This window comes from Papio anubis, unplaced genomic scaffold, assembly GCF_008728515.1.
Source record: "Papio anubis isolate 15944 unplaced genomic scaffold, Panubis1.0 scaffold1302, whole genome shotgun sequence".
Taxonomy (NCBI): domain Eukaryota; kingdom Metazoa; phylum Chordata; class Mammalia; order Primates; family Cercopithecidae; genus Papio; species Papio anubis.
In genome coordinates, this window is record NW_022161251.1 from 6,868 (window position 1) to 20,130 (window position 13,263).

Consider the following 13,263-nt stretch of genomic DNA (forward strand, 5'->3'; position numbering starts at 1 on the left):
TCGTAATAGGTGTACTCATTCTTGTTGGGTGTTGTGTCATACCATGCATCTGTAGGCTAATACAAAGGATTTTACAAACAGCACTTACTAAAGCCTCCCTTAGTTCTCCACCACCTTATTCAAGTAAGCTTTTCCTTTTAGAAGATCAAATCAAATGGCAAAGCCAAGACATGTTAAAAACATTTGAAGAGAAAGAATCGTAAGAAAATTAAAATGGAAGAATTGTAAGATACAATGAATTTCTCTGAGTTTCTCTTCAAAGATTTAGCCTGCTAACTTCCTTGTCTTTTGTTCTCAAACTCAACTTACCTGTTCCTCCTTGCCCCTAATTACTGTAAAACAGCCTACCTGCTTCCCGTCAGCTCTAATCAATAACTCACATCTGTTCCCTTAGTTACCTGCACCCATTGTTCCTCCGAAACTGCACATCTCACAGGCCTCACCACTGTTCCACACGTCTCCCTTCCCTTCCGTATTTAGAAAGATATCTGCAAGTAACAAACCAGGTTAGCTGAGATTGTGCAGTCTGACCCCAGCCCATGGGGGAGTGACACAGAAGTAGAAACTACCGTTAGACATTAAAGCTCGCTGTTCTTTGTTCTCTGTGCTCTTGTGATCTTGATTGATGTGAGTGGCACCCTTCTGCAGAAGTAAATTGCCTTGCTAAGAGAACTTTTGCCTGAGTGCGGGTTTCACTTTGTGACACCGAGCACTTATTCCTAGAGCATTTTTATATCCAACAACAAGCTATATCTATAGTTTTTTTTAATTTAAGGGAAAGTACATTTGTTATTAATTTATAAGGGACATAACTCAGGGAAAGAGTGAGATAAGATACTAGTTAATTTTGCCAATTCAGTAAAACACAAAACACAACTATTAGTAGAGACTTGTGAGAGGAAGCAGTTCCTATGGAATGTTTGCTGTATTTTGTGTCCTCCCACCTGTGTTATTATTTTGTTCCATTTTCTTTATCTCTGAACATGTGGCCCATCTGAAATGATTGACTTAGTGGATCTGGAGATTCTGTAGAAACAAGATAATCTTCCCCATACTTTGTATCACTTTGTCATTTTATTTTTCTTCCTTTCCCTTGGGAGTATTAATATATCTCTTATAGTTTGAAAAAGAAACATGGTTTAACAAATTGAACCCTCAATGTGAGTTCTTTGATACCTTGGTTCTAGATCTAATCTAACTGTGTGAAGTTGATGTAGGAATATTGGGTCTGTTTCAGAAAGCCTGCTGATCTCTGCCACCCATCTCTAGGGCACAAGATGCAACCTGAAATAAAATGCATCTCTAGGGCACAAGATGCAGCTTGAAATAAAATGTTTATCACTATCTTTCTCAGTCCTCTTGGTTTCCCTCTGCTTCCCTTTTATTTCCTTCCCTTTTCTCTCTCTCTCCCTCTCTCTCTCTCTCTCTCTCTCTCTCTCTCTGTCTCTCTGTCTCCCATCTCTATCTCTCTCTCTATCATCTCTATCTCTATCTCTATCATCTCTATCTCTATCTCTAACTTTATCTATATCTCCATCTCTATCTCTGTCTCTACCTCTATCTCTCTCTCCTCTCTCTCTCTCCCCTCTCCCATGAATACTGAGTAGAATTTTGTTCTATGGCCATCCACCTTATACTTCTTTTTGAAATTTCTCAAAGATATTGGCCTGCTGGCTGTAATTCAATTTTGAGTCTTAGTTTTCAGAGTCTTTTTTTTTCATGAAACCTACTTTTGAATTTGTAATGATGAAGATAACAAAATTAATTTGCGATTGTTACTCGTGTGCCTCAAATACATCTTATTTATTGCATTTTACTTATCCAAATTTTAAGGATATGTTCCTGTTTTACTTTGTTGCTGTTGCTGTTGTTTCTTCCCCCACCCCCGGCATAGGTCTATTGACATTATTGCTTTCAAATTTTAATTGTAATATTCTAAGATTCTTCTAGTCTTTCTTCTTGTGTACCTCATATTCTTCATTTTTGTAATGCAGACAATTTTACCTATCTCATAGTTTTGAAGTAAAAGGTTGGTGAAATAATAAATATGAAACATTATTATAACATTAGACCTTGTATATGCTTTAAAATGACAATTTAGGAAAAGTAATTTATTGATCTGTTTGATAGGTTTTGAATGGCTTAAATGAAGTTACCTGATAAACAAACTTTACCAAGTGAAAAAACCTAATTCTAAGATATAACAAGTTTACTATTGATAAGCTTATGATTTACATCACACAGAGGCACTTTATAATTTTAGCTTTTTTAAAAAAATAAAACTCAGGCCGGGCGCGGTGGCTCAAGCCTGTAATCCCAGCACTTTGGGAGGCCGAGACGGGCGGATCACGAGGTCAGAAGATCGAGACCATCCTGGCTAACACAGTGAAACCCCGTCTCTACTAAAAAATACAAAAAACTAGCCGGGCGAGGTGGCGGGTGCCTGTAGTCCCAGCTACTCGGGAGGCTGAGGCAGGAGAATGGCGTGAACCCGGGAGGCGGAGCTTGCAGTGAGCTGAGATCCAGCCACTGCACTCCAGCCTGGGTGACAGAGCAAGACTCCGTCTCAAAAAAATAAATAAATAAAATAAAACTCAGGATTTACTCCCAAGTATGAAAATCTTATTGCAAAAATACATGGTATGATTAATCTATTTTTCTATTTGACTCTATATAATGTGATATTAAAATATATCATTTATGTTAGCAAATAAGAATATAATTTTCATCAATATAACATCTTTACCTGCTTATCCAGGTATGGTGTGTTCCCCAAAGTGGTGAGTGAAGAATTTGAAAAAGGCTGGGACATAGGTGATGAAAATAGCACATATATGTGATGTACAGGTACTGAAGGCTTTGTGGTGAGCATCTGCAGATGACAAATTCTCTACAGCACAGATAACCATGGTGTAAGATATGGAGATACAGAATATGTCAACCCCCCCCAATCAATATGGCAGCTATGAGACCATAGATGGAATTAATCTGGACATTAGCACAGGATAATTTGGCCACAGACATATGGTCACAATAGGTGTGGTGGATGAGGTTACCCTTGCAATAGGGAAGACGCTTGATCAGGAAAGCAAATGGAATCATAAGCAACACACTTCAAATGAAGGTGACAAGCCCAACTTTGGTAATTACAGTGTTGGTGAGGATGGTGGAATAGTGTAGAGGGTAGCAAATGGCCACATAGTAGTCTAGAGCTATAACCATGAGCACCCCACACTCCATGCCCATCAGCATGTGGATGAAAAACATCTGCACAAGGCAGGCAATAGAGTCAATTTCCTTGAGGCCAAACCAAAAAATACATAACATATTGGGAACAAATGACATGCATCCAGTAACATCTGTAAGAGACAGCAAGGTTAGGAAGTAGTGCATGGGTTGGTGCAGTGCCTCCTCATGGCTAATGAGCTATATAAGTCCATAATTCCCCACAACAGTAATGATGTACATGAAGCAGAAAGGCAGGGAGATCCAGATGTGTGCAGCTTCCGGCCCAGGAATCCCCCTGAGAATGAAATATCTTGGTGTCAGGCTGGAGCTGTTGGCTCCATGCATGATGCTCATCAATTAGGAAACATGCTAGTTTTTGTGCCAATAAAGTTGTCCTGTATAAGGAAAGAGTAGTGAGATTATTCTCATCCAGAGAAAAAGATACAAAAAGCATTTTTCACAATCTAAACTGAACCAACAGAATAAAAACATATTGTAAACATAGTGCTGAAGCCCTGGCCTGGCTTGGTTTTCTACTGGAAACTCTGTTTATATGTAGCTACTTATATTCCTGGGCCATTCAATAATGCTTGATTTTGCAACCTCAACCAATTTCCAAATTATGAACTCTATTTAAATTATATTGATATTCTTGTTTTTAAATTCTTTTGTCCTTTTTATTCATTTACAATTATATCAAGATCATTTTATGTCATTACAATTCTTTGAAAATACAATTCTTGATGATCACAAAATATACAATTGAAAGATAAATTACAAGGTATTGAACAACTTTCCTAATAAATATTAAGTTTTTCCATGCTACTTTTGACTCCTATAACAATCATACTGTAGTACATATGGACTTACTGGGTCAAAAAGCAAGAATAATTTAAGATTCTTGTCCAGATACTCAAATTGCTTTCAAGAAAATTGTACCAAATTACATTCCACTAGATTGAGTTGACAGTGTTGGTTTATCCCTCCCTCATTAGCATTGAATATTTTGTCTTTTTCCTCTCTTGTGAACTTTGTTTATTTCTTTTATCCCCTTTATATTGAGTGTTAATGTTTCTCTAAGTTGCCCAGAAGTGGAAGTCCCTGGCATAGCTGCTTTATTCTTAATAACCAAAAAGCTGGAAACAACTCAATGCCTAACAACGGGTGAATGGATAAACAAATTGTATTGTAGCCATGTAATGGAATACTACTCAGCAATAAAAAGGAATGAACTACTGTTACACACAAAAATACATATTTGTGATTAAAATAAAGTATGCTTACTGAAAGAAGTCAAACACACAAAAAAACTATTTAATGTAAAATTTCATCTGTATGAAATTCTAGAAAAGACTAAATTAAAGTGACAGAAAGTAGAGCAGTGGTTGTCAGGCACCGGGGTAAAGAGAATAGACTTAGTACAAAATGTCATAAGGAAACTTTTGGGATAATGAAAATGTCCTATATCTTGAGTGCAGTGGTGGTTGCATGACTCAATACATTTGTCAAAACTCATTAAATTGCATGCTTAAATATGATGAACATTATTTTAGGTGAATTTTGCTTCAATAAAGCTAGTCTTTTTTAAAAAAAGTTTTAAAGGCCAACGAAAAATGATGGCAAGGCAGAAGAAAATGTTTTCATGAACATGACAAAAATAAAAAATATTTGGTATATAACAGATTGTACATTGATATTCTTAACTCACTACATACTTTCCCTTCTTTCAGGAAATACTTTGAGATGTGTCCACTGGGTTATAGTTAATCAAATTATGTCAGCACCTGCCAATTTTGCACTGCTTTTATGATTCGGCTTGATCTATATACAAGTGTAAACCTGGCAAGTCTAGATTTTCCAAGTCAGAATAATCAGGGACAGAGATGTGAAGGGCCAAAAAGGTACATAATAAGTTACAATTTACAAAGCATGGCCATGTGTATTTTGTATTCATCTCTTTTTGTATTATTTCAGGTTTCTTGATGGTAAGCATGAAATATTTTTGTAATGTTTGCATTTAGCTAACAACATTATTAAGCTCTACATAATTTTCATGCTTTTTGTTAACTCTCCTAAAATCTCTGTGTTGATAAGCATGATATATGCATGACATATATATAAGCATGATATATAGATGCATGATACATGTGGTATATCCATGATATATATCGTGCTTTTATATAAGCTTGCTTACATACACTATTAATATATAGTACATGTATTATATATGATCATAATTTTATACTTTTTTTGATGTATTATTTTTAGCCCCCAAATAACCATAGACAATTGTATTGGGTAGGATAAAATCTTTACTAATTTTTAGTCCATTTTTATTAGAATGGTTGGCTTTCCGTCTTTCTTCTGTAGTCTGAAATATGAATCTAACCTTGAAAGCTTTTCTGATTAAAGTTGTAAGACTCCACAGTCTTTTCTTTCTTTCCTTCCTTCTTTCTTCTCTGTTTCTTTCTTCTTCTTTCTTTCTTTTCTTTCTTTCTTTCTTTCTTTCTTTCTTTCTTTCTTTTTCTTTCTATTTTTAAAAATATTTCCCCAGTTATTGGTTGCTTTAGATTACCAAATCGAATTATTCATTTTTCAATATAATTGCAATTTAACAAATTATTTTCTATTATTTTCTATTATATTTTAATCTCCCCTACCTAATAGATTTCTTCAAAGTTCTAATTTTGATTGCTTCTCTCTCTCTCTCTCTCTCTCTGTGTGTGTGTGTGTGTGTGTGTGTGTCTGTCTGTCTGTCTGTCTGTCTATCTGTCTCTATCTCTATCACTGTGATGGGATTTAACCTAGAGTTTTCTTTTTTTTTAATGTTAACATCTTTACTCATAAATGAACTCTTCAGAAATCAGTACAAAGAGACTAACATTACAAGGGAAGTGAAAATGAAAGGAACAGAGGAAAATAGAATAGCACAAATGAGTTATAAGGCTACATGAAGATGATATAGTTAACATTAATAGCTGATAAACCAATTTCATTATAAATTACATTATCAATCCTTACAAATATTGATTATCTGATGTTTATACAGCTTTAGGAAATGAAGAATTCTCAAATACTGGGGAAACGTACTCTAGTCATAGGGAGTACTCAAAAATGTAGATCTTTGCATAAATTTGGTCCCAGCAGTTCCAAACCATAGGAATCACTCCAACAAAGTAATTACATACACATATACACATACACGCTTACTACACAGAAAATGTGTTAAGTAATATATCATCCCCCAAAAACTACTTGTGTATCAACTGGTTTATAAAAAATTGGCTTGGGTGTAGAAATAGAGAAAAGACACATAAGTAAAAATACTACATTTCACAAGATTCTATGTCTTTTGAATTCTTATGAAACTTTTTTAATGAATCAATTTTATATTTACCTTGTGATTAGTGAAAATTATAAATATGTGCACTTCATATTTATGAAAGCACTAAGATGAAACCCTTTAAGTTCTACTGTCCTGATTTATTTGTTCAATAATGTCTGTCATTCCAGCTCCTGAGATATGATCCAACAGTAACCATGAAAACAATCATCGTGCCTACTTAAAATTCACGTCAATGACACTCTTTAGGTCACTTTCCAAAAATGAGCTTTCTCAGTTTTTTAGATCTGCCAGGAGTGTCCACTGAAACACACATGAAGAATATCTCCATACATCATAAAAAGCATTTTTTGATTTTGGTGAAGATGACGGTACAAATAGTGGCACAGTTTCCCTTTTTCAGTCTACTCTAGAGTTTTCTACAGAGTTTTTTTAAAGCATTAATCAGTGGAAATCTTTTCAAGTGTTGCTGTATAAATAATCTCAATATATAAAAAAGATAAAAGTAAAACCTTCTAGAAAACAATAAAAAAGAACTGATTTTTTAAGAGCATTTTGCTTTATGGTAAAATACTTCAAATGTTAAGTAAAGTAAACCCTGTAATTTTTCAGCACAACCTGGAACATAATAAGAAAAATGCATAATACTATTACAATTATTGTTAGCATTATTATCATTATATTGCTCTGCAAAATAAGTGAAAATAAAATTATGTCTAGCCATCCCTTAAAATCTCCTGTATACTTCCGTCTCACTCAGAGCAAACACCAACATCCTTACATTTGTTTACAAAATCATACACAATTAGGACTCTTTTAAATATCTGAATGTATCTCCCCCTATTCTAATTCTCATTCTCTCAGTCCATCCATATCTACTGAAGTTTTCTCAAGCTTAACAAACATGTACAATTAAAGATATTTCTACTTGCAGTATCAATGCCTGATATATTCATCCCAAGCTGTATAATGAATGGATGGATGAATAAATTCTGAAATCTCCCTTTTGGATGGTCCTCCTGCTTATACATAAATACGTTAATAAATTAGTGTCACAATAAACTTTGAAAAATAAAAATGTATTAGGAGGACATGATTTCAAGATGTCCTTAATCTTACCTACAAAAACTAAAACTTAATGAAATTGGAGATATTTAGAATTGGGAAGAGTACATGTAGTAGATGCATGCAAATTATCTTTTGCATTATTTTGCATACCCCCAAAATAAACACATTATAAACAGAAAAATGTTACAGAAGTGTAAATTTGGCTTCAAGTAATGTTGCCCATTCACACGGGTAAAATTTTCTAGTAAGATAATGGAATCACCGCCCTCTGATGTATCAAGCAGTGGGAAAATGGCATATGTCATTAATGTTGTCAAGGACTTGGGCTACATGATCACTAGAATTTCTTCCAAGTTTTTTTTTTTTTTTTTTTTCACTTTTAAGTTCAGGGACACAAGTGAAGGTTTGTTCCATAGGTAAATTTTTGTTATGGGGGTTGGTTGTGGAGATTATTTCATCACCCAGATATTAAGTCTAGTACCCATTAGTTATCTTTTCTAATCTTCTCCGTGCTCCCACCCTCCATCCTAACTCTTACACTAATTCATTTTCAGTGGTAGAGATGTTACTGCTTTGTAAGGAATACTCCACTATCTATGGAGGGCAAATAAGTTTTTCTATTATTGTATAGAAATATGCTTGCCTGCATCTCTTTGGGCCTTGTCATGTAAGCCTCATGGAATCCCCTTCTTTCAGCACCTAAATTATATTTAATTTTCTCCCTCTTCTCCCTCCTCAAGGGAGAAGAAACCAAGAAACCTCCTTGGTTTCAAAATTCTAAAGAGTGAAGTAATTCAGAACTTCCTTATTCAACTGCTCTCTCACTTAAATCCCTCCTATATAGTAGCAATTTTGTGCATTTAAATATTTATTTTCTTTTTATCTGAACCATTTTCATCCAAACTCACCCTGGTGCCAGATGTCTTTAAATTCCCGTTCATGACTGATATTACAAAGAAACAATTGCACAATATTGATGAGGAACCCTATATAACAAACTTAATATCTTCTCTGGGGATTTTCCAAGCCAAGGTAAAAAAGTTCTTTGGGGCTTTATAGATAGATGTCCCATAGGTCTCTGAAAAGGAGATGAATTTACCTTTGTTGAAAATAGATCTATATTTAGAATATGTCTATGCTGAAAAAAGATTCTCAAATTTTATTATTGATGGGACATGTGAAGTGTCTAGCGTCCATTGAATCATAAACCTGGAATTTGCAGTTCTATTCCAGTTTCATAACATTTCAAATATTTATTCACGTGCCGTGTGGGTATTTTAAAGCTTTCTCAAAAACACTGAGTAAACAGTTTCAGAATCTGGTATGCTAGGGGCTCATTAAAATATATATTCTGCAATAAGGCTGAGTTGTGTCTTTATTTGAAAGGTTAACACTGTTAAATGCACTGTCTCTCCAGTACTGCTCCCCTTTACCTCAGTAGAAATACAGCGTTCTTTTCTGTTGTAATCCCCATTAGTACATCTTGATCAAATTTAAGGAAGCATCAAAGGCTGGGACGGAAATTCTTCTCAAAGTAGACAGATATCTGGAAAAGAATCAAAGAACATCAGGACCACAATTTAATACCTTGGGTTTGTAGAATGAATGCAGTCTACAGAGAGGTGAAAACAGTAAAGAGTAATATGATGTAATGGTACATCTTTCTTCCAGCACAAGCAGCTACAATGGACAAAATCCCCACAAATGTAGATCCTTTTTTCTTTTGCAGTGAGCCAGCTTGCTTACCGAAACACATAAAACAAACTTTATGCCATAGAGCTTCAGCCCAGAGTGAGTCCTCAATTATTAACAATATGGTGGTTTCTAGCTTTATTCCAGAGCAGATAGTTAATAAATGAAAAACATAGAGGTCAGCTTTTCTTTTAAAACTTGCTGAGTTACAAAATTAATAGCATTTTTAAAATAATACTTAAATAAATAGTAAGCTATCAGATGCTAGGTAATGCTTCAAGTCCTAGACTCGGTTACAAAGTTCCTCAAGTAATAAAATCTTTGAAAAATATCCTTACTTAAGATATTTTTTCTTTTTGTTTGTTTTCTGGATTAAAACTGCATTAAGCAGATATACCTGCTTATAAATGCTATGCATTTATAATAATATACTTATAAAAAATAGTGAATAAGTGTGAGAAATTAAAATGAAGTCTATTTATCTGCTTATAATACAGGAATACCTTAGAAATAACACAAATTTAGTTTCAGACCACTACAATAATGTGAGTCACATGAATTTTTGGTTTCTCAGTGCATATAAAATGTATATTTACACTATACTATGGTCTATTAAGTGTACAATAGCATTATGCCTAAAAAATATATAGACCTTTTTAAAAACATGCTATTGCTAAAAAGTGCTAGTGATTATCTGAGCTTTCCATGAGCCATAATCTTTTTGCTGGTGGGGGGTCTTTGATTGCTATTGACTGGTTAGGGCGGTGGTTGCTGAAGGTGGGAGTGGTTGTGGCAGTTTCTTAAAACAGGACAATAAATGTTACCCCATTGATTGACTCTTATTTTCATGAAAGATTTGTCAATGGTATGTGATGCTGTTTGATAGCATTTTACCCACAGTGAAGCTGCTTTCAAAATTAGAGTTAATTCTCTCAAACCATACTACTGCTTTCTCAACTAAATCTAGGTAATATTCAAAATCCTTTTTTGTCATTTCAACAATGTTCACATCTTCACCAAGAGTAGATTCCATCTCAAGGGACCATTTTCTTTGCTCATCCACAAAAACAACTCCACGTTGATTCACATTTTATCACAAGATTGCAGTAAAGTCTTGACTCCCTCAAAGTCATTTGTAAGGGTTAGAAATAACTTATTTCAAACCCCTGTTAATGTTGATATTTTGACCTCATCCCATGAATTATAAATGTTCTCAATGGCATCTAATATGGTGAATCCTTTCTAGAAGGTTTTCAATTGACTTTGCACATGCACATCAGAACAATTACCATCTATGGCAGTTATAGTCTTACAAAATGTATTTCTTAAATAAAAAAGACTTGAAAGTAACAATTGCTTCTTGTTCCATGTGCTGCAGAATGGATGTGGTATGGAGTAGGCTTGAAATAAATTAATCTCCTTGTACATTTCCATTAGAGCTCTTGAGTCACCAGGCACATTGTCAATGAGCAGGTATATTTTGAAAGGAATCCATTTTTCTTGAGCAGTAGGTTTCAACAGTGGGCTTAAAATATTCAATAAACCATAATCTAAACATACGTACTATCATTCAGGCTTTGATGTTCTACTTATAGAGCAAAAACAACATAGAGTTAGAATAATTATTAAGGGCCCTAGGATTTGAGGATTGGTAAATGGGCATTGGTTTCAACTTAAAGTCACCAGCTGCATTAGCCCCTAACAAGGTAGTCAGCCTGTTCTTTGAAGTTTTGAAGACAGGCATTGATTTATCCTCTCTATGATGCCATGCTCTTCCAAAAGAAGGCTGTTTTGGTCAGATGTGGTGGCTCATGTCTGTAATCCCAGCACTTTGGGAGGACAAGGTGAGTGGATCACTTGCAGTCAGGAATTTGAGAGCAGTCTAGCCAATGTGGTAAAACCCTGTCTCTACTAAAAACACAAAAAATTAGCCAGACGTGGTGAGGGAGCCTGTAATTCCAACTACTGGGGAGGCTGAAGCAGTAGAATCACTTGAACCGGAGAGGCAGAGGTTGCAGTGGGCCAAGATCACGCCACTGCACTCCAGCCTGGGCGACAACAGTGAAATTCTGTCTCAAAAAAAAAAAATATATATATATATATATATATATATATATATATATATATATATATATATATATGGCTGTTTCATCTACATTGAAAATCTGTTGTTTAGTGAATCCACTTTTATCGATGATAGTGGGATCTTCTGGATAACTTGCTGCAGGTTCTACGTCAGCACTTGCACTTCGTGTTATGGAGATGGCTTCTCTCCCTCAAGAACCAACTTCTGCTAACTTAAACTTTTCTTTTGCAACATCCTTACCTTTATCAGGCTTCAAAGAATTAAAATAGTTAGTGTCTTGCCTTAGATTAGGTTTTGGCTTAAGGGGAATGTCATGGCTGGTTTGGTCTTCTATCTAGACCACTTAAACTTTCTTCATATCAGGAATTAGGCTGTTTTGCTTTCTTGTCATCTATGTATTCATTACAGTATCTCTTTAATTTCCTTCAAGAACTTTTCTACTCTCAACTTAAATAACTGTTTGGCATAAGAGGACTGGCTTTTGGTCTATTTCAGCTTTTGTCATGCCTTCCTCATTAAATTTAATCATTTATAGTTTCTTTTTAAATTTAAAGTGAGAGAGATGTGATTCTTCCTTTCACTATATACTTAGTGACCACTGCAGGGTCATTTATTGGCCTAATTTCAATATTGTTGTGCCTGAAGGAATAGGGAGGCCCAAGGAAAGGGAGAGAGACAGGAGAGTGGCTGGCCAGTGTAGCAGTGAGAATACATACAACGCTTATAAATTAAGTTTGCCATCCTATGAGTGCAGTTTGTGGAATCTCAGATTGATCTATAGATTCAATACTGTCTTCATAAAAATCCAAGGAAGGTTTTATAGAAATTAAACAATTAATTCTAAATTATCTATGGAAATGCAAAGGACAAAGGATATCCGAAGAATCTTTTCAAAGAAGGACCAAATTGAGAGTGCTTACACTAACTAATTTAAAAATGTATTATAATGCTATGACAATCAGTAAAATATAGTAATAGTATAAAATTAGAAATATAAATAAATGAAACAGAAAAGAGAATCCAGAAATAGACCCACACATATATGGTCAACTGATTTTCAACAAAGGGGTTAAAGTATGTAATGATAAGAATAGTATTTTCAACAAGTTGTGCTGGAATAAATGTTCATCTCTAGGGACAAGTGAATCACTACCCTTCTCTTACTCCATACACAATAATTACCTTAATGTGAAGCATATAATTACACTAGAAGCTAAAATTACAGAGTCTCTAGATGAAAAATTTAAGAGGATATGTTCATGATGTTGGTATGGGCAAATGTTTCTCGACCAGGAAAAAAAATGTGCAAGCCATAACATAAAAATTTGTTGAGATACACATTACTAAAATTAAAAATCACTGCTCTTTGAAAGACACAATTAAAAATATATAACATGAGAGGGCAAATTAGAAACTTGAGGGAAAAAACTACCAATAAATATACGTTACTAATGCTTTTTGTCCAAACAACGTCAAGAATATTTTCAATAGTAATAATACAAATAACAAATTGAAATGGCAAAATATTTGAAAGAACACTTCACTCAGGAAGACATTCAGGAGACAAATAAGAACACAAAAAGATCTTAACATCATTAGTCATCTGAGAAATGCAAAGCAAAATCATGAGTTACCACTAAGCACGCTTGTATATTTAAAATTAAAAAGATTGACCATATCAAGTAGAACATAGAACAGAATAGAGAGCTTAGAAATAAGTTCACACACCTACAACCAACTGATCTTTGACAAAGCTGACAAAACACACAATGGGAAAAAGATTCCCTATTTAATAAATGGTACTAGAATAGATAACTGGCTAGCCCTATGCAGAAAACTAAAGCTG

The 13,263-nt window shown here is 34.4% G+C and overlaps 1 pseudogene; it reads right to left on the minus strand.

Annotated features, from left to right (window-relative positions):
- Positions 1-2,722: 2,722 nt before the first annotated feature.
- Positions 2,723-3,814, minus strand: LOC116272581 (annotated as a pseudogene).
- Between the last annotated feature and the right edge of the window lie 9,449 nt (positions 3,815-13,263).